General features: G+C 34.1%; 1 pseudogene; it reads right to left on the reverse strand.

The window, feature by feature from the left end:
- Positions 1-6,346: 6,346 nt before the first annotated feature.
- LOC124374312 lies at positions 6,347-21,096 on the reverse strand (annotated as a pseudogene).
- Between the last annotated feature and the right edge of the window lie 2,662 nt (positions 21,097-23,758).

Consider the following 23,758-nt stretch of genomic DNA (forward strand, 5'->3'; position numbering starts at 1 on the left):
AGATGGCTGTCCCGGGATAACGTGTTGAGTAGGCTGTTTTCATTGAGATCAGAAATGTTGCTTTTTTTAATGGACAGTAAACATGAACTTTCCCATTTTTTCAGCGATGAAAAAATGGTTAATAAAGCTTGCTTACTTAGCTGATATTTTTTCTCATCTCAACATTTTGAACTCATCCCTACAAGGACCAGAAACAACTATTTTGTATGCTCAAGACCGAGTAAATGCATTTGTAAGAAAACTTACTCTTTGGAATACAAGAAAAAGATAAAGACTTTGAAAATTTCCAACTTACACAAGAATTCAAGGAGTATGTCTCAAGTATTGGTGACACATCCATTGACACAACATCTCTCTCATTACTCATATCATCACACCTTGAAGCCTTGATAAAGCAGTTGAATGATTATATTCCTGTTAAAGATACAAGTGGATCTGTGTGGATAACAAAACCATTTTCCGAAAAAGCTGTTCAAAAAGCTGAATTGAATGCTGGCCTCCATGACGAACTGATAGATATATCAAGTGATCAGTCATTGAAACTAACTTTTGACGATGTTTGTGCCGACAAGTTTTGGCTAAGTATAAAGAAGGAACACCCAGCATTGAAGATTTTGATACCTTTTTCTACTTCTTACAATTGTGAAAAAGGATTTTCCACAATGGTGAATTTAAAAACCAAATCAAGAAATCGTTTGGCACTGGAAAATGATATTATTTTGTGTTTGACAAAAATCAACCCAGACATTCTACAGGTAGTTAATTCAAAGCAAGCTCAAGTTTCTCATTAAGTCATTCTGCTGGACTTTAAAAAAAAATGTATTTTTTGCAATGTATTTTGTGTAGTGTGCCTTTTTTAGAATAAACAAATTTTGTCTCATAACAATTAAGGCCTACGTTACGATACAAGCGGCGCGGCAGGCACCATCATTTTTAGCAGCGATGTTGAGTCATTTAGAGCTCCATTTGTTCCTTTTTGTTAATTATAGTTGTATTTTAAAATAGTATTGATTAATTGTAAATTGATTAAATATACTTATTGTATTTAACAAGCGGACCCAACTCAGTTTCTAAATAAGTACATGGTCGCTTCATTTGATATTCGCCGCTCATATGGTATATATGGCCTGAGTTTTTGAGTTTTTTTTCATTTATCACCTATCTTGCGACCCCCGGTTGAGAACCCCTGTACTAGATACATAAAATATTGAATAAGTGAAGTTTGATTCAGTTTTTAAAGTCAGAAATGTTTAGTATTCTGTGTAATATGCATATATTTTTATTACAGACTGATTCCCTAGATTTGCAAAAGCTTACTTCATTTTATACATTTATGAGAACATTCTGTAATCAATTTTTAATCTTTTACACTTACATTTTCCAAGGAACATACAGTTTAGGATCGAGGAAATAATTAGAACAGTTGGTAATAACTTAAAAATTTATTTAGGATCAGAGGAAAGTTTTGTTTACAAGACAAGACAGGATGGTATCAGTTACGTAGCCAGGAAATTAATTTTTGGGGAAGGGTCCAGACAACTGCTATTTCCCTGTACTGGACAGAGAGTAAGGCTCCATTTTGTTCTTTAAAAAGTTCTTAACCCGTTTCTTTGTTGAGAACGATTTTTCAGCAGTACGTGTCAGTAATACTGAATTATTTAAATAATAATAATTGTTTACTAAAAAAGTAATTGAAAAAATTAATAATTGGGGGGTCCGGACCCTTTGGACCCCCTCGCTGGCTACGTCCTTGGATGGTATCTAAAGCTAAGCTATACAGGACAGGTGTAGATCTATAGTCGAGTTGGCACTGAAATCACTGTGACATCACCAGTATCACTGTTACACTATCACTATCGATTGTCAAAAAGTCTCATCAGAGTCCTACAATTATTTCACTTTTGTTGGAATAATATGGCACTGTTCCAATATTAAATATAGTTTTTAACTTACATGTATATGTTTATTATACATTTTTAATAGTGTAAATGTTATTACAAGAGTCAGAAAAGTCATTAAAATGCATAATCGTATAACATTTATTTCTATTAAACGTTTTATAATCCAGATTCTCTATCCTGATATTATAAAATCAGTTATTATCATTATTCTTCTTCTGGAAATAAACTCCTGTAATTACAATTGTGGAAAAAGAAAAAGAATCCTTGTCATGATAACCGTAGCCAGTGGCGTAATACATACCCCCGCAACCCCCGCAATGCGGGGGGGCGCGGCGTGTCAAGGGCGCCACACGAAGGAATGAAAAAAAATAAAAAAAATTATACCGATTTTACCAAATTTCTTAAGGTTGAATATCACTATTTTCATTGTAATTCCTTATAATTTTTTTTGTATAAATGAGCTAGCGAGGAATATCGTAGGCCTATTATCATTTCTTGTTTTAGTTAAACGCCTTCAAAACTAAAAGCAGGCAAACTATTTGCTGAACCGCCACGGAAGTGTATTTTAAGGCGCTTTAGGACCGTGTGTGAGCGTGGGGGTGTGCGTGCGTGTACTGCCTTGTTTCATGTTGCGACTTGAATACTCCCCTCCCTCCCTCCACACTACCAAGTACCAATTATTGTTAGGTAGTTCCTTCACAGTATACTGTGGTTCCTTGTCACTCAGTCATATATTCATTACTCGTTACGTTTACTGCATTTTCGAAAGTTGTGATTTATTCAGTAGCCTACAACTGTGGTGGCGGTGAAAAGTGTTTGCAAACTACACCTCTTACAGGAAACTTATATTATGGGACGATGTACTAGAAAACTAAATCAATAATTAAACAAAAATGTCTAAAAAAACCTAGTGGTGCAGAATACCGAAAGCGGAAGAAGGAGGAGGAAGAAAAAAGCAAAAAAAAAACACCAAAAAATTGATCTATTTTTTAAATCTGACATATCTCTTAGTAAAAACAATGACAGTGTAAGGAAACAAATAACTTCCGGTTTAATTTGTGAGTGTAGTGAAATAAGTTCTGACCTACCTACCATCGAGACAGAAAATGGAACATCTACTCAGACCCCACCTGAATTCACAAATAACGAACCAGACGTGAGTCTAGACGTTAAGATAAATAATGATAGCTGTAGCTGTACCGTAGACATTGATAAAAACTGTGTTTTGCATATTGATACTAATGAAATCAGTCAACAACGTGGTGTTTTTAAAACTGACATTGGGCTCTACACTAATGACGGAGTATCCCTCTTAAAAGAAGAAGATAAAACTTTCATTTTGAATTCTGAACCATGTAGGCCCACAGGGCCTTTTCCTAAAGACTCGACAAACAATAGATCTTTTAGCAGTGATTTTTATTACAAAATTGCCAAAACGGGCCAAAAACTAGAACGGTTTTGGCTTTGTTATTCACCTTTATTAAATGGCGTATACTGTGAAACCTTGTTGGTTGTTCGCTGACAGAACTGACCCTAAATTTAAAGATGCTTGGTGTAAAGGTCTAATAAATGATTGGCAAGGTTTAAGCAAAAAAATTAAAGAACATGAAAACATCTCGTATACACTTAAATTCATGTTTAGCATATAGTACCGTAAAAAATAGCCAAGATGCAAAATCACTTATTCAAAAGTATGAACCTGAGTATTGTGAGATTCTCAAAAGACTTTTAGATGTAGTAATAACTATGGCTACTTGTAACTTAGCGTTCAGAGGGCATCGGAATGAAAATATTGAAACAGTGGACACTACTTCTGGAAACTTTTTGAATATTATAGATTTGTTGTCACGATACGATCCTCTTCTAAAAAGTCACTTAGAAAACGATCAAAGCAAAGTTAAGTATTTGTCTCCCAAAATCCAAAATGAAATGATCATGTTTGCGTCACAGCATGTTCTGGATGAAGTTGTAAGTGAAATCCAAGCAGCTCCTTTCTTCTCTCTGGTATTAGACACCACTCAAGACGTCTCAAAAACTGATCAACTATCGATAGTAATACGACATGTGGCAGTCCAAAACTACGAAAAACTTGAAATTAAAGAATCATTCTTAGGGTTCATAGCTCTTACAGGCCAAAATTCGGAAAAAATTACTAACGAGGTTTGTAATTTTTTGGAAGAAGAAAACAACATTAAAATTGAAAAGTGTAGAGGCCAGGGTTATGACGGGGCAGCCGTAATGAGTGGAAACTATTCTGGAATCCAATCTAGAATAAAGCAAAAGTCGCCAAATGCAGAGTACGTGCATTGTGCCTCGCATAATTTAAATTTGGTACTCAATGACTCAGTTACTGACATAACAGAAATGATTTTATTTTACGATTTGGTCAATCAAATTTACGTGTTTTTCGGCGAAAGCCTGCCAAGATGGCAAGCTTTGAGAGAGAAATCTATGGAGCAAAGGGGGTCTATACTTAGCAAGACACTCAAAAGATTGTGTCCGACCCGTTGGTCATCTAGGTACGATTGTTTACTGGCCATAAAGTGTAACTTTGTTTCTGTCTTAAGCTGTTTGACGAATATTATTCTGACTTCTAAAAAGAATAAAGAGGTTTTAGAGGCAACTGGACTCAAAAAACAAATGACGTGTTTTCAATTTGTATTGATGCTTACTTTCCAAAGTAAGGTTTTAGAGAGAATTAATATTACATCTAAAACACTACAAAAAGAGGATGTATCAATTGACGAAGCTACAGCCCTTCTTGGAAAGAGTATGACTGAACTAAAGAGAGCAAGAAATGAGTTTGAAGGTGTTGTTAAAGAAGCTGAAACGCTAGCCAGGGGATGGAATATTGAGTCTTCTCTGCCGACTAAACGATGTAAAAAAGTAAAAAACTTTTTTGACGAACTGACCAACGATGTTGAATTTTCTAATCCATTGCAAGAATTCAAAGTAAAAGTATTTTACAGGAGCTTGGATATAGTTATTGCTCAAATCTCCAGACGTTTTGAGAGCATGGTCAGGATTAACGATCAGTTCATCTTTTTAACTCCAAAGTACCTCACAGAGAAAAGTGATGATGAACTAATTTTTTCAGCCAGGAAGTTTTGTGAGAAGTATGAGGAAGATGTTTCACACGGGTTGGAGACACAAATAGTGTGTTTCAGAAACATTGTTTCGGATGAAATAAAAACAAGAGGATTGAAAAAAGTTAAGGATTTAGCCTCATATTTAATGATAGAAAACGTGACTTTGTCAAGCAGCCTTCCTGATGTCTGCACAGCGATGATGATGTTCTTGACTCTCCCAGTTACGTCAGCGTCAGCGGAAAGGTTCGTAATCACCAAAATATCATAAAAACCCGTACTAACTAAAATTAATTTTTGTGTTTAAGAAGAGTTATTATACCCTTTAATTATATACTTGTATTATAACCTGAAAATGGCATATATGTTAACAACATAGTTTTTTAATCTTATATAAATTTTCAGGTCATTTTCTAAACTCAAGCTCATAAAGAATTATTTTGAGAAACACTATGACCAATACCAGGCTGAGCGCTTTGGGAGTCTTGAGCATAGAACATGAACGGGCTCGTAGGATCAACTTGAAGATGTTAGCTGAAAAATATTTCAGTTTTAAGAAGAGGAGAGGGTTTAAATAAATGGAAATAATTAACATGTCTACAATTTTTTCTATTTTTATTTTAATGTTTGAGATAGTTTCATTAATAAATAATTATGATGAATAATTCATTTTAAAGTTTTCTTTTCCTTTTTGATCTTTTTACAAAATGTATAAAAATAAACATTGCACAGCACGGGACTATCAACTATTTACACAAATTTAAAGCCACTCTTAAAAAGTAAAGGTTTGTTTTCTATTACAATTTACCGTAAGTAGAGTGAACATCATGAGAATAAAGGTAGACCAGGGGAAGTAGGCTATAATTATAACGATGCGTGTAGGTCAGTAGGAGGAAGGGGGGGGGGGTGTTAGGAGCCGACAGGAGGGGCGCATTTCAGTACGCTGCGGGGGGGCGCGACTCTGTCTAGTTACGCCACTGACCGTAGCCTAGTCTCTTGACTGTTGCTTGTAGCTGGACTGGACCTGAATACAATACCTCAGCCAGTGCCGCATTTCCCTATAGGCCCACTAGGCCCAGGCCTAGGGCGCAAAATTTTAGGGGGCGCATACATTTTTAAGTACACAAAAGAAAAAAGTTGCGGCGGCGGGTGGTGTTGGCGCTCGGCGGGGCGGGTGGCCAAGGTCAACTAGGTCCGGGGTGCGACGTTGACTCATTCATTGGTTTATTGCTTTTTATTTATTCAAAACACTTATATATATATATATATATATATATATATACTATTGTAATTATCTTTCATCAAAATTACGTAATTAGGAAATTTATTGGATTTCTACGTCAGTGTAATCAGAGTCCTCTGGGGGGGGGGGGGGGGGGCGCTCTTTGGTCTGTAGGCCTAGGGGCGCCGAATTTGTAAATGCGGCCCTGACCTCAGCGTAAACTTGAGTTTGCAGTAATTGTTCGTTATTTTGGCAGTAATTCCAGTTACTTCATTCACACAAATAGATTATTTTTATTTTGTTTCTTAATGATTGTGTTTTTGATTACCCTTATACATTTTACTAACCATAGTTCCTATTAATAATTCCATTACTTTAAATAATGACATTTAAAAATAAGGCCATGTCTTTTTAGTAAGTTGAAAAGTTAAACAAAGTTTAAAATTTTTAACTAATAAACAGGATTGATCTGTTATTTTTCTTAGTGGTTCATACAATTTTTGTAAATTTTAAAGGAGTTGTCTTACAATAATTTTGTGCCAAATTTGAAAGGCTCCTTTCTAACTATTCATTTTATAGAAGTTTTTAACTCTTGAAATTTTGTGTTGAAAATTAGTTTCACCAATACAGAAATTGGACCCTGACTGACTAGTGTGGTGCTCATTTGAGATTCTTGTTGATCCAGTTCATGAAGTGAGTGACGCGAGTGTACACACCAGGGTATTGACCTTTGCCACAGCCGATGCCCCAACTGACTATCCCCACTTGGGTCCACTTGCCTCCCGTGTTGACCATCAGAGGCCCCCCACTGTCACCCTGCAACAGACAACACCAGTATAATCTTGGGATAATGGCCTTGCACCAACTTTCTATCTCTTAAAACAGTGGTCTCCAAACTATGATGCACTGGCCAAATACGTTCCACCAGAGGGTTTCAACCGGTTTGGCACCAGTCAGCAAAAGTTAAATTTCTGTCTATAGTGAAGTGACCATGGATTTCAGTACTGCATGTGAGAAATTCGTGCCAGCTAGGCTCAATTAATTATTAGCTACAGCTTGTATTTGAAATAATATTTCTAATAGCATTTCGTACATGCGTTATTATACTTTCAAAGTATATTTTACGTACATATTGACCACACTTAACTACTCAAAGATTGAAAGGTGTAATCAAGTCCTGTAAACCTCTTTCTTCTGTCAGATAGGACCATACTAACTGGTTGTCAATCCAAGTGATTTTCCTCTAGTACCACAAAAAATTGCCCAACCGAACATTCAATGACAAAAAAACAGTACTATCTAGCAATCTTCGAAGTGTGATACTCACACTACAAGAGTCCTTGGTGGCTCGCCCAGCACACAAAAAGTGCTCAACGATGCCACCCGGTGCGGCGTTACCATATTTAAGACGGCACTCTGTGTTGGTCCACACGGGAATGTTGACCTCTTGCAGCACAGCTGGTTGAGGCCCATCTGAAACATTTTATAGTGTTCAGTTTTTTTCAAAAGTTTATTAAAATTTAAATTGTATTGTCTGCACATGTTTGTAAACATTCCAAGTAATCTTGTGTATTAGTTTACTAGATAAAGATATATTACAAACCTCTTCACTCCAGTTTTTGTACTGACAATAAAATCTCTAGATCATGCATTTCTCCATCATATCCATTGCATTTATTATTATTTTGGTGGTATTAAAGGATCTGCTAAGTGAATTCCAACCACGCTATATGTCTTCAAGCAGAGTATACAAACATTTTAAAATTACCTTGTGAAAACCTTATCAAAACTAAATGAAATAATAGAGAACCTCTGAAGATTATAAATAACTGTTTTCAATAATCAAATCAAATAATTTCGTGACAAACAACTTTTCTGTTGGGGTTTCATCACATTTTATATAAATAATATTTAGAGTTGTTTAGCTATTCTTTTTACAATAAAAACGAATTACTAATAATAAAGTTTTAACACACGAATCAATTTTTGCTAATATGAAAAAATACATTAGTTACATTGAAAAATCAAATTATATAAAAAAGAATAAACAACTAATCAATAACAATCAACAAATAAACATCAGTAAACATCAAACTATCAAAAATCTAATGTAAAAAGTCTTTTATAGAGTATACAACATTTTCCTTTAGTTTATTTTTGATATATCTTTAGAACACTGGATGAAGAGGGAGCTTTTTAATTTTTTTAGGCTAAAAGGTGAAAAATTCTAATGTTGCTACCATAAAAACTTGGTATGATTTGTTATATTAACAAATTAATTAAGTTTAAACAATTTGTGATTTTATGACTGTGTACACTCTTTAAAATATCAATTTTGACTAGTCGCTGAAACATAAAAATTCCTTTGGAAGCTCTATTTGCAACTGACTACATGATTATCTCAATTCAGATCTGACTGTAGTGTAACACCCAAAAATTTACAGAGGTAGACTTAGGACCATATTTAATGGAAAATTGTATGTCTTGAATTTTTTAAATATTTAGTTTGTTTGCTGACTGAGCACCAGTTTTCCACAATCTTATTTTTAATTTATAAAATATCTAATTAAAATAAATTTGTCATGATCTGAATTCAAGCCAATGTCACCTGAAAAATGTAGCAGGAATTAAGAGCAATTAAGATTTGACGGCAAATCATTTATATAAATTATGAATGAAAGAGTTCCCAAAACTGATTCCTGTGGAACACAATTTCTGAGTGAAGAATTCTTCATTAAAAATACTGATTGTTTTCTGCCTTAATGTTTGTCAAAGCGATAAGACTTCAGCTTAAAAACTAAAATTCAACGATTTACTGTATCAAAAGCTTTTGCCAAGTTAAAAAAACATAGCTTTAGAATTGTAAATAAATATAATAAATACTTAAAACGTACTGCAAATAAGAGGACATTAAATAATTGTCTCAATGATTAATCATTAGATGAAATTAATTAATTACAATTTTTTAGGTTAAAAATTGATAAATATCTAAATTGAAATTCACATGTGCATGATGTTTACAATAAAAATATTTAAGAGGTTTTTTCCCTAGATAAACTTGCTATGATCTATAAATGAGAGGAAACAAGGTCTGTACAATTTGCACTAATACACGGTCAAATTACTGTTGGCATTTCAAATTATGGTAACACATTAAAATAAATTTGTATTTTTACCAATTGAGAGTTGAATACGCTGCTATTAGAATTAAGCTTGAATTAAACTGCTTGCCTTCAAACAATGATTTTCTGAATTACGTATAACCACTGTTTTTGTATGTATATATTATATTAATTAATATAGTCAGCTAAGTGTCATAGGAACCATAATATTTCTAACACTTTAGAATCTTGCCATAAAAGCAGTTAAAATACTCAAAAAAGATTTTTTTTACTAACTTATTTAAATTAAAACTTTTGTACAAAAATCTATGCAGAAATTAATTATTTTAATTATTCACCCAAAATGTAAAAAATGTTAAAGAATTATATTAAAAAATAAAGAAATGTTTATATGATAAATAAACCTTGTATTCTTTGAGGGAGCATTTTTATAATGATGTTCAAATATGGTAATTTTTCCACAACTTATATTTTTAATGTTACATTTTTTATTATGATTTTTATAGACTTTGGCATCATTCTGTGTACTTGATGTACTTTTTGAATAAAGATATTACAGATTAATTGATTTTTTCTTTTGATACAGACTTTGAAACTTTGGGGGTCTGGTGGTGCGTTATGAACGCTGTATAATTTTACTCAAATCAAATCTTTCATCTTATTAAAAAAAATAGATTTCATAAAACAGTTAGAAATATATATATATATATATATATATATATATATATATACAAAACCAAATCATGAACAATATGACAATATGATCTAGGATTAAACTTTTAAAATAGATAAAATTAAAAGTATGGCCTAATCTGTTATATACATTTTATAATTTTGCAATATACTAGCATTATGATAAACAGTTTTAATATTTAAACAAGTACTTATTTGTTTTAATACATTAAACTTGAGACTAAAAGTAAAAGAAAGACAGTATTTTATAAACTATAACAATGGAAATAATATATTAGTTGAAATTAAAAATATGGATACTGTTATTTATTTTGACATTTTGTTGTATTGAATTTAACATTTTAATCTTACAAAAAAATTCCTAATATTTATTATACAATACAGATGCTCTTATTTATTTTACAAAAATTTTCACACTAGAAAAGGAAATGAAATATGTTACAAGCTCTTGTAAACTATACTATAAGAGATAAAGGAAACCTCAGATCTCTAAATAAATATTATACCATTGAAATCATGTTTAGTTCTGTTTATAGCCAAAGCTTTACTTCCCTTGTAAACAAAAATGACACATTTTATACTATTAGTATATCAAAACAATAATTGAAAATGAGTTAATAGTTGCTTTTACAAGTAGTTGTTTATTTGAACTAATTTTATAATATGGAAACTTAATATGCTGTAAAATTTACCCTGTAAATACTGAAAGATAAGTAAAGTAAAGAGCTTGTGTCAGATTTTTTTAAATATATGAAATGTGTTAACTCATTGTTCCAGCATTAATTTTTGCAATAATATTTTTATATTTAACAAAAGAAAACTGTTACAAATATTGTGGGCAAACCACTGCCTGTCTAATACTTACTCTCCCGCAGACTGCCCCAGCCGATAACAGTGGCAGTGATGCCCTCAAACCGTGCCTGCGAAACCTTGCGGCAGACAAACGCTGCGTATCGTCTGTGAGAATGTTACTGGAGAGTCTAGCGTCAAGATGGCTATGTCATTATACTGTAATACAAGGCATTTTTACATTAAACATTGTTAACTGTAATATACTTTTATAAACTTAAAAATATCCTATATTTAAAATTATGATTTCTTCATAAAATTTCTTATATGTGTACAGTTTTAATGGATACTACATCTTTTGCAGTGCTGTCTGGTGGAGAGTTACATCAATGGGCATAGCATATAAATAAACCTTCTCCATGGAGAAATACATGTGCATACAAATGTTCATAATGATCGGTCAAATAGTTTACGATTCATTAAAGGACATACAGACAAACATTATATATATATATATATATATATATATATATATATATATATATATATATATATAAGACAGATAATGGACAGCTCCTCGATGATTGGAGGCAATCAAAGTTAATTATAACACCATATGCAAAGACATACAGTACAGAATAATGAATTTTTAATCTAAAATCTATTAATAGACATGAATATAAATCTATCTATCTTTATATATATGTGTGTGTGTAATAAGTTGTAATTTTCACTCTCTTTATTAGCCAACATTAAAACAAAAAGTAGGTAATTTATATAGTCTAACAGTTGGTTTGAAATGTAAACCCTTTTACTGTTGTACTATTTCAACCTCCACTAAAATTAAAGCGGCTGAAAATCCATTCCTTAGAGGGAATTCATCTATTGGTTTCCTGGAAACTAGGTACAGGTTTATGGAAAGAAGTCCAAATTGCCTATTGCCTCCCATATCTCATGTTTATCTTTAACTTTTGAAATCATAAAATTTTTGTTGGCAATAAGCAATAATAAAACTGAATTGTTAACCTATTTTACGTAAAAGTATTATACAATATTGTTTAATACAGTACATAACTTCTTAAATCAGAATGGAAAATGGTATTAATGTCAATTAATAGATTTTAGATTAAAAATTGAGTGTATCATGATTTAGCACTGTATGTCTTTGCCTACGGTATTATAATTAGCTTTGATTGTCTCCAATCATTGAGGAGCTGTCCATTATCTCTCTTTTTTTAATTACTGAAAATTGTGGAAAAACACACATTAGTTTAGTTTTATCTGAACTATGAACCTGTACACCTTTATTAATTTTTCTACATTGTTCTGTCATTCATAATACTGACCAGTGTTCTCATGTCGAAGTTCTTGTGCCTGACAACTCGTTTGACTCTCTTCTCAACATGTTTCACTTCTGTGCTAGTCTTGATGTTGTGGTCCCCGAGCCTTACTGTCAGTCTGGCTACATCCCAAGATGTCATGCTAAGAACATGGCAAACACAAATCATTTAATGATTTCACATTTTATAAATGTCTTATTGCTACTCCAAACTTTTTTATCTAGCACTCCTATGAATCTCACTCTTTCTCTAAAACCTTATTTTCTTATCCGAACTTTGAACAAGGTCTGCCTTGTCATTTCTTTTCAGGAGAATATTCAAGGGACTTTAATAGCTTTGTATCCCATGCAAAACGAAAGCTTGTTGATGTATCTGTAATACACATGACTTGCTATCTATGCAGCGTTTGAAATCTGATGCTGTCACAGTCTTGATCTCTTCAGACGGACATTGACTCGAGATTCCTGGAGTCAAGTCAGTGACAGCATCAGATTTCAGACGCTGCGCTAAGCAGAAGGTGAATTGGAGCTGAACTCATTATTCACATTTCTGGAATAATAGATAGCAAATATTCATAAATTTTAATGATTAAATCAAGTTTTATAAATCACTTTCTTACATATAACGTTTGTTTACATTAGCAAATTATAATTATGTAACATTATAATTGATCTCTTCAGACGGACATTGACTCCAGATTCCTGGAGTCAAGTCTGTGACAGCATCAGATTTCAGATGCTGCACTAAGAAGAAGGTGAATTGGAGCTGAACTCGTTATTCACATTTCTGAAATAATAGATAACAAATATTCATAAATTTTAATGATTAAATCAAGCTTTATAAATCAATTCACTTCTTACACATAACGATGTACAGTATTATATGCATACATACAATATTATACCGGCTAGTCCTGAAAATATCAATTTGTCAAATTGCTCCTATCCAAATTATTTCTTTCACAGTATATATTTTAGAGCTAAGCTTTTTGCATAATTTGTTAATGCTAATGTTAAGTTGATTCCAGGTAAAAGATCATCAATTGTTATACCGCAGATCTTTATACTCACAGGTAGAGCTGTAAGTTACATTGTGCAATATTTACAGACTTTAACAGTATTTCATTAACTCCTCATGATAGTTTGGACAAAGTGACTTTTTGATTTATGACTCACTACTTCAACAGAGTCTATAGGCTTAAGGCTTAGTAGATCCCCTTAATGGGTGGTTAAGTTATCATCATTTAGAAGAGATGTAATTAGTTTTATGTTTTATAGATGGTTGAATTTCTCAGTGTTGTGTGTTAACTGTTATATTTATGTGATCTATTCATTTATTTTACAATGTTAAATGTACCCAGTGGCGTAATACATACCCCCGCAACCCCCGCAATGCGGGGGGGCGCGGCGTGTCAAGGGGCGCCACACGAAGGAATGAAAAAAATAAAAAAAAATTTATACCGATTTTTACCAAATTTCTTAAGGTTGAATATCACTATTTTTCATTGTAATTCCTTATAATTTTTTTTGTATAAATGAGCTAGCGAGGAATATCGTAGGCCTATTATCATTTCTTGTTTTAGTTAAACGCCTTCAAAACTAAAGCAGGCAAACTATTTGCTGAACCGCCACGGAAGTGTATTTTAAGGCGCTTTAGGACCGTGTGTGAGCGTGGGGGTGTGCGTGCGTGTACTGCCTTGTTTCATGTTGCGACTTGAATACTCCCCTCCCTCCCTCCACACTACCAAGTACCAATTATTGTTAGGTAGTTCCTTCACAGTATACTGTGGTTCCTTGTCACTCAGTCATATATTCATTACTCGTTACGTTTACTGCATTTTCGAAAGTTGTGATTTATTCAGTAGCCTACAACTGTGGTGGCGGTGAAAAGTGTTTGCAAACTACACCTCTTACAGGAAACTTATATTATGGGACGATGTACTAGAAAACTAAATCAATAATTAAACAAAAATGTCTAAAAAAACCTAGTGGTGCAGAATACCGAAAGCGGAAGAAGGAGGAGGAAGAAAAAGCAAAAAAAACACCAAAAAAATTGATCTATTTTTTAAATCTGACATATCTCTTAGTAAAAACAATGACAGTGTAAGGAAACAAATAACTTCCGGTTTTAATTTGTGAGTGTAGTGAAATAAGTTCTGACCTACCTACCATCGAGACAGAAAATGGAACATCTACTCAGACCCCACCTGAATTCACAAATAACGAACCAGACGTGAGTCTAGACGTTAAGATAAATAATGATAGCTGTAGCTGTACCGTAGACATTGATAAAAACTGTGTTTTGCATATTGATACTAATGAAATCAGTCAACAACGTGGTGTTTTTAAAACTGACATTGGGCTCTACACTAATGACGGAGTATCCCTCTTAAAAGAAGAAGATAAAACTTTCATTTTGAATTCTGAACCATGTAGGCCCACAGGGCCTTTTCCTAAAGACTCGACAAACAATAGATCTTTTAGCAGTGATTTTTATTACAAAAATTGCCAAAACGGGCCAAAAACTAGAACGGTTTTGGCTTTGTTATTCACCTTTATTAAATGGCGTATACTGTGAACCTTGTTGGTTGTTCGCTGACAGAACTGACCCTAAATTTAAAGATGCTTGGTGTAAAGGTCTAATAAATGATTGGCAAGGTTTAAGCAAAAAAATTAAAGAACATGAAACATCTCGTATACACTTAAATTCATGTTTAGCATATAGTACCGTAAAAAATAGCCAAGATGCAAAATCACTTATTCAAAAGTATGAACCTGAGTATTGTGAGATTCTCAAAAGACTTTTAGATGTAGTAATAACTATGGCTACTTGTAACTTAGCGTTTCAGAGGGCATCGGAATGAAAATATTGAAACAGTGGACACTACTTCTGGAAACTTTTTGAATATTATAGATTTGTTGTCACGATACGATCCTCTTCTAAAAAGTCACTTAGAAAACGATCAAAGCAAAGTTAAGTATTTGTCTCCCAAAATCCAAAATGAAATGATCATGTTTGCGTCACAGCATGTTCTGGATGAAGTTGTAAGTGAAATCCAAGCAGCTCCTTTCTTCTCTCTGGTATTAGACACCACTCAAGACGTCTCAAAAAACTGATCAACTATCGATAGTAATACGACATGTGGCAGTCCAAAACTACGAAAAACTTGAAATTAAAGAATCATTCTTAGGGTTCATAGCTCTTACAGGCCAAAATTCGGAAAAAAAAAATTACTAACGAGGTTTGTAATTTTTTGGAAGAAGAAAACAACATTAAAATTGAAAAGTGTAGAGGCCAGGGTTATGACGGGGCAGCCGTAATGAGTGGAAACTATTCTGGAATCCAATCTAGAATAAAGCAAAAAGTCGCCAAATGCAGAGTACGTGCATTGTGCCTCGCATAATTTAAATTTGGTACTCAATGACTCAGTTACTGACATAACAGAAATGATTTTATTTTACGATTTGGTCAATCAAATTTACGTGTTTTTCGGCGAAAGCCTGCCAAGATGGCAAGCTTTGAGAGAGAAATCTATGGAGCAAAGGGGGTCTATACTTAGCAAGACACTCAAAAGATTGTGTCCGACCCGTTGGTCATCTAGGTACGATTGTTTACTGGCCATAAAGTGTAACTTTGTTTCTGTCTTAAGCTGTTTGACGAATATTATTCTGACTTCTAAAAAGAATAAAGAGGTTTTAGAGGCAACTGGACTCAAAAAAACAAATGACGTGTTTTTCAATTTGTATTGATGCTTACTTTCCAAAGTAAGGTTTTAGAGAGAATTAATATTACATCTAAAACACTACAAAAAGAGGATGTATCAATTGACGAAGCTACAGCCCTTCTTGGAAAGAGTATGACTGAACTAAAGAGAGCAAGAAATGAGTTTGAAGGTGTTGTTAAAGAAGCTGAAACGCTAGCCAGGGGATGGAATATTGAGTCTTCTCTGCCGACTAAACGATGTAAAAAAAGTAAAAAACTTTTTTGACGAACTGACCAACGATGTTGAATTTTCTAATCCATTGCAAGAATTCAAAGTAAAAGTATTTTACAGGAGCTTGGATATAGTTATTGCTCAAATCTCCAGACGTTTTGAGAGCATGGTCAGGATTAACGATCAGTTCATCTTTTTAACTCCAAAGTACCTCACAGAGAAAAGTGATGATGAACTAATTTTTTCAGCCAGGAAGTTTTGTGAGAAGTATGAGGAAGATGTTTCACACGGGTTGGAGACACAAATAGTGTGTTTCAGAAACATTGTTTCGGATGAAATAAAAACAAGAGGATTGAAAAAAGTTAAGGATTTAGCCTCATATTTAATGATAGAAAACGTGACTTTGTCAAGCAGCCTTCCTGATGTCTGCACAGCGATGATGATGTTCTTGACTCTCCCAGTTACGTCAGCGTCAGCGGAAAGGTTCGTAATCACCAAAATATCATAAAAACCCGTACTAACTAAAATTAATTTTTGTGTTAAGAAGAGTTATTATACCCTTTAATTATATACTTGTATTATAACCTGAAAATGGCATATATGTTAACAACATAGTTTTTTAATCTTATATAAATTTTCAGGTCATTTTCTAAACTCAAGCTCATAAAGAATTATTTGAGAAACACTATGACCAATACCAGGCTGAGCGCTTTGGGAGTCTTGAGCATAGAACATGAACGGGCTCGTAGGATCAACTTGAAGATGTTAGCTGAAAAATATTTCAGTTTTAAGAAGAGGAGAGGGTTTTTAAATAAATGGAAATAATTAACATGTCTACAATTTTTTCTATTTTTATTTTAATGTTTGAGATAGTTTCATTAATAAATAATTATGATGAATAATTCATTTTAAAGTTTTCTTTTCCTTTTTGATCTTTTTACAAAATGTATAAAAAATAAACATTGCACAGCACGGGACTATCAACTATTTACACAAATTTAAAAGCCACTCTTAAAAAGTAAAGGTTTGTTTTCTATTACAATTTACCGTAAGTAGAGTGAACATCATGAGAATAAAGGTAGACCAGGGGAAGTAGGCTATAATTATAACGATGCGTGTAGGTCAGTAGGAGGAAGGGGGGGGGGGGGGGGGGGTGTTAGGAGCCGACAGGAGGGGCGCATTTCAGTACGCTGCGGAGGGGGCGCGACTCTGTCTAGTTACGCCACTGAATGTACCAAACGTTTCAAATTTGTTGTGGTACTTCCTTGTTGAATATACTTTATAACATAACATAACATATTTTATAATACTTAATAACATTTTTTTATGTACAAAAATATGGACACTAACAGTTCAGATGTAAATTACTGTCATTCAATTTACAGAAAACCTGTATGGTTTGTCAATGTCCTTAATAACAAAAATTGTCAGTTAAAGGGTTAAAAACAAATCAAATGTTTTATCAAAGAAGATTGTATTTGTCAACAGTGCTACAGGCAAAGGACCTAGCTCAGTGAGTTGCTACTTGCTAGTGTGTGAAAATAGAGTGAATTCTGATAATCACCTTTCACAGGCGGGCAAAGAATAGTTGACAATTCTAAAGATTATCTGATGAAGAGATCGCAACAAACCCTGGTCATTTTCCACCTCTAATGTTGTTGAGTTTCCATTCATTCACCATCAATCACGGTTTGGTAAATGTTCAACACACTTTGAAATGTTCATTCCAGGTTTTGTTGTTCATCTAGGATGCATACAAGCCTTATCTTATCATTTAGTGATGAAGATAACCAATCCTGCACCCAACAGCCAGTCCGGACAATCAGTGCCAAGACCTCAGATCACATCCAAGATCGTCCAACGTCTCTGATGTCACATCACATTACTAAGTTGCAAGTTAAATTGGACTAAATCTTTAAAGTCAACATTTATGAGCGCTCATGAGATCGTTTAAATTTAGGTATCTCGAGGGATGTTTTTTCTTTTCTCGCCAGAAGTGCGGGGTGGGGGTGGCACTACTGAAACCCGCACTGATGGCCAGGGGCATTTCCGATCAGTACTTTCCCAAACTGAGTTTCACGTCCCAGATCGTCCAACGTGATCTGACGTCGAAGAAGTTGGGTTTCTGTTTATTCACTTGTAAAATCTATAATATACGTTAACAGTAGTGGTGGTGAATGAATTAATGGATAAGAGCCCAAATTCTTTCATCAAATAGTTTGAAATTTTCTCAAACTAAAACCTTTGTGTCACACTTGCAGTATAAAGATGGAAGGAATACTTACTGAGCAACACAATGAGCTGCAGTCAGGATATGGGTCTGCTGGTCTATCAGAGAGCCTCCACAGAAACTGTCGTCCACTGTTGAACAGAGCTGCCTGACAACATCAGTTCATACATCATTACAGTACATATTCAGGATGATTTTTCGCTATTTGTAGTATTAGAAATTCTTGAATATAGTAATTGAAATTGCAACCAAGTTGTTTAGGCAGCTCTCATTTATGTTTTGTTTAACATAAGTAGAGTATATGAATGAGTGATATTATATGTAAAGTGTACACAAAAAAGCATTGGTTCTGAACTCTCTAACAGCTCAATTTATAGTATTCGTAAAAATACAATAAAGTATTATGGCTAATTCAAATTTATACTTACAATCCAAGGCCATTCATTTGGATCGGCATTCTGCCCTCCTACAATCCTTCTCCTGGTCCTGGTAACCGTTCTTAGCGCCACAGGAGTTGTCAAATACAGGAGAAGGTTGAGCAGGAGTGGGTGCAGTGGGTAGGGTTGGTTGTGTGGGGTACATGGGTGGCTTGGTAGGTTTGGGTGGTTTAGGAGGAGGTGCCAGAGTGGGAGGCCAAGGCTGGGAGGTGGGGGGATGTGTAGGAATGGGAGGGGGCCAGTTAGATGGTGGGGTAGGTTTGGGTGGAGTAGGCTTGGGAGGAGTGGGTTTTGGCTTAGGTTTCTTGGTTGTGATGGGTTTCTTAGTGGAAGTGGTAGCCTCCTCCATAGGATATCCCGGGCTGGGTGGGTGAGTAGGTAAGGGAGGGATGGTGTGGTCAGGTGGGTGTGTGGGAATAGGTGGAGGCCAGTTGGGTGGGATGGCCCCTCCTCCCTCACTACCACCTGGGGAGGGGGAGGCTTCTTCGATTTCTGGAGGAGCTGCGGCAGGGGGTTTCGGAGGTGAAGGGTTTGTGCAACATACTCCAAAACTTCTGAAACAAACACATTAAATTATTCAAAAAACTATTTTGATTTTAATTTCTTCAGATTTACATTATGGCCATTGCATTTTATAAAAATAATATTTTTTGCAATTGTAGATATTACTTTTTGTAGTAATGACATTGATATATTTGGTAATTTATAGATTTATTACCAGCAAATACTGTATCAATGATTTCAATTTCATTTAACTTTGTCTAATCATCTCAGTTAATGCTGGACCTATATAAATACATGACATTATCACCTTTGTAAGTTAATACCATTGTTTTGCACAAGCTGTAATGTATGAAGTTCTCGAATAAACTGTGGATTACAACTTTCAAACATAACTGCTAAATCAAATCAAATGAAAATAAGGTAAAGAACAGTAAAGAATCATAGAATTTTTTTTATAAATGAAGAAAACAATGATATTATTTTAATCTAATTGTATTACGGCAACACCAATTACATGTAATCATTCAATGTCTTTTAACAATTATTTTATTTAAATTCTGAAGTAATGTTGTTTCAATCTTAAAATTTTCATGTAATATACAATTCGTCAAATTATTAAAATTGGAAAATCTTTAAAAATAAAATATTTATTGGTCTTATTATCCTGTGATTGACAAGAAAGAAATTATATAAAGACAAGTACCCTATTACACTAACAGAACACACCCTGCTTGCCGCTGGCAGGGCAGTCAGGTATGTACAAGTGTCGTACACTCCAGCAACCCAGGTCTCCCAGGTACCCAACTGTGGCAGCTTGAAGTAAGGATAACACCGGCGGAAGGAAGTGCAGCGTCCGAAGAACCCCTTGTCGGAGAGGCATGGCCCCAACGGTACAAAGCCCCCAGGCCAACTGAACTGCCTTTTGGTCCTAGAAATTGGATCTGGAACAGACAAAATTAATATATAAGGTGTCTTAAAACTTTCTACCAACCTTTTCAGATATTTTTGTTGAATCAAAGATAAACCAAACTATCATATCCAAACTATCAAAGACTAAATAACTACCCAAACAGCCACCATTTTGTATGTTTCACTTAACTATATTTCATTTGAGAACGGTTTATTGCAATAAGTTGAAATTTGGTACATACAGCTGTATTGAAACATATTGAAGAAGAAAACATTTATAAACAACAAATTCACCTTATTTACATTTTAGTGAATTTTACTAAATTTTACATATTTTTTTTGTATTAGAACAGAGAATAAAAAAATAAGTAATTTTGAATTAAAAGAATGATTTCCGCTTCTGATTCATGGAGATGCTCTGCACATGATCTCTGATAAGATGCTCAAACATTTCATTTGACAAACCCTTCAAGGTTCCCACTTTCTAGGGAGTCTTGGATGGAGGAAAAAACCTCATTCACCACCAGAGGTTGAATAGTTTGCAGATATCTCTAAACAGAAATTGTCACAGGTGCTTGGGACTGTGGGAATGAGACCATAGAGAGAGCTGGTGATGATCCCTGTGTTTCCTTATCCAAACAGTTGTTCAGGCAGATGTCACACCCATTATGAATGTGCTTGTGATAATTTCGTCTGCGATGCAGGAGCAAGATTATCATTTCTACAGGTAGCCAGGCAGTGTTGAAGGAATTGACTCTTATGAGTTCAACTCTAAACTTACCTGGGATTGTTATTAGATCCTTTCTTCCCTTGGAATAAACAATGTGACTGTTTGTTGAGTTCCTGGTCATTGAGAGGGTCTGTGAGAATGAAAGAGCGGATGCCTTAGTCAACCCGGGCTCGGTATCCAACACGTTCAGTTCTGACATATAACTTTCAATAAAGTTGTTGTTTATTGTGATATTAGGTTAGATTTAAAAGTTGTTATGTGATACTGTCAATTGCATCTCATGTTTTGTCAAATCCTACATATTTTGACAGAAATAAATAGACATAATAGGAATACCTTTGCATATAGCATGTATATTTTTATAATAGTTTAGAAAAAGTCCTTGCAAGTCGGCAAAAATGGGCTTCTCATTAAAGGCGTTACTTTATGATCAGTTGGAGGGGAAAGTGTAACTAAGATTACAAAAATGTAACTTGAACTTATTTTTTTTTATTTGAATATTTTTTCAGTTTCTTGTGGGGATGACCGTTGGGCTGTTTTTTTCTGTTTTTCTTGTTATTATGAAAGGTATCTTAAAAGGCTGTGATTAAAAACGTGGAAAGAAATAAAATAAATAAAATTGGCCTGAATCCGAAATGCCATTGCATCACCTAAAAAAGAAAAATCCAACCATACTTGATCACAATGAAGCATCCTTCACCTTAATATTGACACTAAAAGAATAATTTCCAAAGGAAAATGTATCAAAACTATACTCCGTACTGAATAAAATATCCATTTAAAAATGAAAAGTGACTGACCAAAACTTTAATGGTTAAACGATCAATGAGATAGCTCAATCTTAATAATTATAAGAAGTCTTTAGACAACAAAAATCTGCAGGTGATACTAAACGGATTTGATAAAGACATAAATTTCGTTGTTTGAAGCAATACATTTATGAATATGAATAGAATCTTTTAATCTAAAATATTAGAAGGCAGGACAGTGGCGTAACTAGACAGAGTCGCGCCCCCCCGCAGCGTACTGAAATGCGCCCCTCCTGTCGGCTCCTAACACCCCCCCCCCCTTCCTCCTACTGACCTAACACGCATCGTTATAATTATAGCCTACTTCCCCTGGTCTACCTTTATTCTCATGATGTTCACTTCTACTTACGGTAAATTGTAATAGAAAACAAACCTTTACTTTTTAAGAGTGGCTTTAAATTTGTGTAAATAGTTGATAGTCCCGTGCTGTGCAATGTTTATTTTTATACATTTTGTAAAAAGATCAAAAAGGAAAAGAAAACTTTAAAATGAATTATTCATCATAATTATTTATTAATGAAACTATCTCAAAACATTAAAATAAAAATAGAAAAAATTGTAGACATGTTAATTATTTCCATTTATTTAAACCCTCTCCTCTTCTTAAAACTGAAATATTTTTCAGCTAACATCTTCAAGTTGATCCTACGAGCCCGTTCATGTTTCTATGCTCAAGACTCCCAAAGCGCTCAGCCTGGTATTGGTCATAGTGTTTCTCAAATAATTCTTTATGAGCTTGAGTTTAGAAAATGACCTGAAAATTTATATAAGATTAAAAAACTATGTTGTTAACATATATGCCATTTTCAGGTTATAATACAAGTATATAATTAAAGGGTATAATAACTCTTCTTAACACAAAAATTAATTTTAGTTAGTACGGGTTTTTATGATATTTTTGGTGATTACGAACCTTTCCGCTGACGCTGACGTAACTGGGAGAGTCAAGAACATCATCATCGCTGTGCAGACATCAGGAAGGCTGCTTGACAAAGTCACGTTTTCTATCATTAAATATGAGGCTAAATCCTTAACTTTTTTCAATCCTCTTGTTTTTATTTCATCCGAAACAATGTTTCTGAAACACACTATTTTGTGTCTCCAACCCGTGTGAAACATCTTCCTCATACTTTCACAAAACTTCCTGGCTGAAAAAATTAGTTCATCATCACTTTTCTCTGTGAGGTACTTTGGAGTTAAAAAGATGAATGATCGTTAATCCTGACCATGCTCTCAAAACGTCTGGAGATTTGAGCAATAACTATATCCAAGCTCCTGTAAAATACTTTTACTTTGAATTCTTGCAATGGATTAGAAAATTCAACATCGTTGGTCAGTTCGTCAAAAAAGTTTTTTACTTTTTTACATCGTTTAGTCGGCAGAGAAGACTCAATATTCCATCCCCTGGCTAGCGTTTCAGCTTCTTTAACAACACCTTCAAACTCATTTCTTGCTCTCTTTAGTTCAGTCATACTCTTTCCAAGAAGGGCTGTAGCTTCGTCAATTGATTACATCCTCTTTTTGTAGTGTTTTAGATGTAATATTAATTCTCTCTAAAACCTTACTTTGGAAAGTAAGCATCAATACAAATTGAAAACACGTCATTTGTTTTTTGAGTCCAGTTGCCTCTAAAACCTCTTTATTCTTTTTAGAAGTCAGAATAATATTCGTCAAACAGCTTAAGACAGAAACAAAGTTACACTTTATGGCCAGTAAACAATCGTACCTAGATGACCAACGGGTCGGACACAATCTTTTGAGTGTCTTGCTAAGTATAGACCCCCTTTGCTCCATAGATTTCTCTCTCAAAGCTTGCCATCTTGGCAGGCTTTCGCCGAAAAACACGTAAATTTGATTGACCAAATCGTTAAAATAAAATCATTTCTGTTATGTCAGTAACTGAGTCATTGAGTACCAAATTTAAATTATGCGAGGCACAATGCACGTACTCTGCATTTGGCGACTTTTGCTTTATTCTAGATTGGATTCCAGAATAGTTTCCACTCATTACGGCTGCCCCTCGTCATAACCCTGGCCTCTACACTTTTCAAT

The sequence above is a fragment of the Homalodisca vitripennis genome, unplaced genomic scaffold (assembly GCF_021130785.1).
Source record: "Homalodisca vitripennis isolate AUS2020 unplaced genomic scaffold, UT_GWSS_2.1 ScUCBcl_7864;HRSCAF=15720, whole genome shotgun sequence".
Taxonomy (NCBI): domain Eukaryota; kingdom Metazoa; phylum Arthropoda; class Insecta; order Hemiptera; family Cicadellidae; genus Homalodisca; species Homalodisca vitripennis.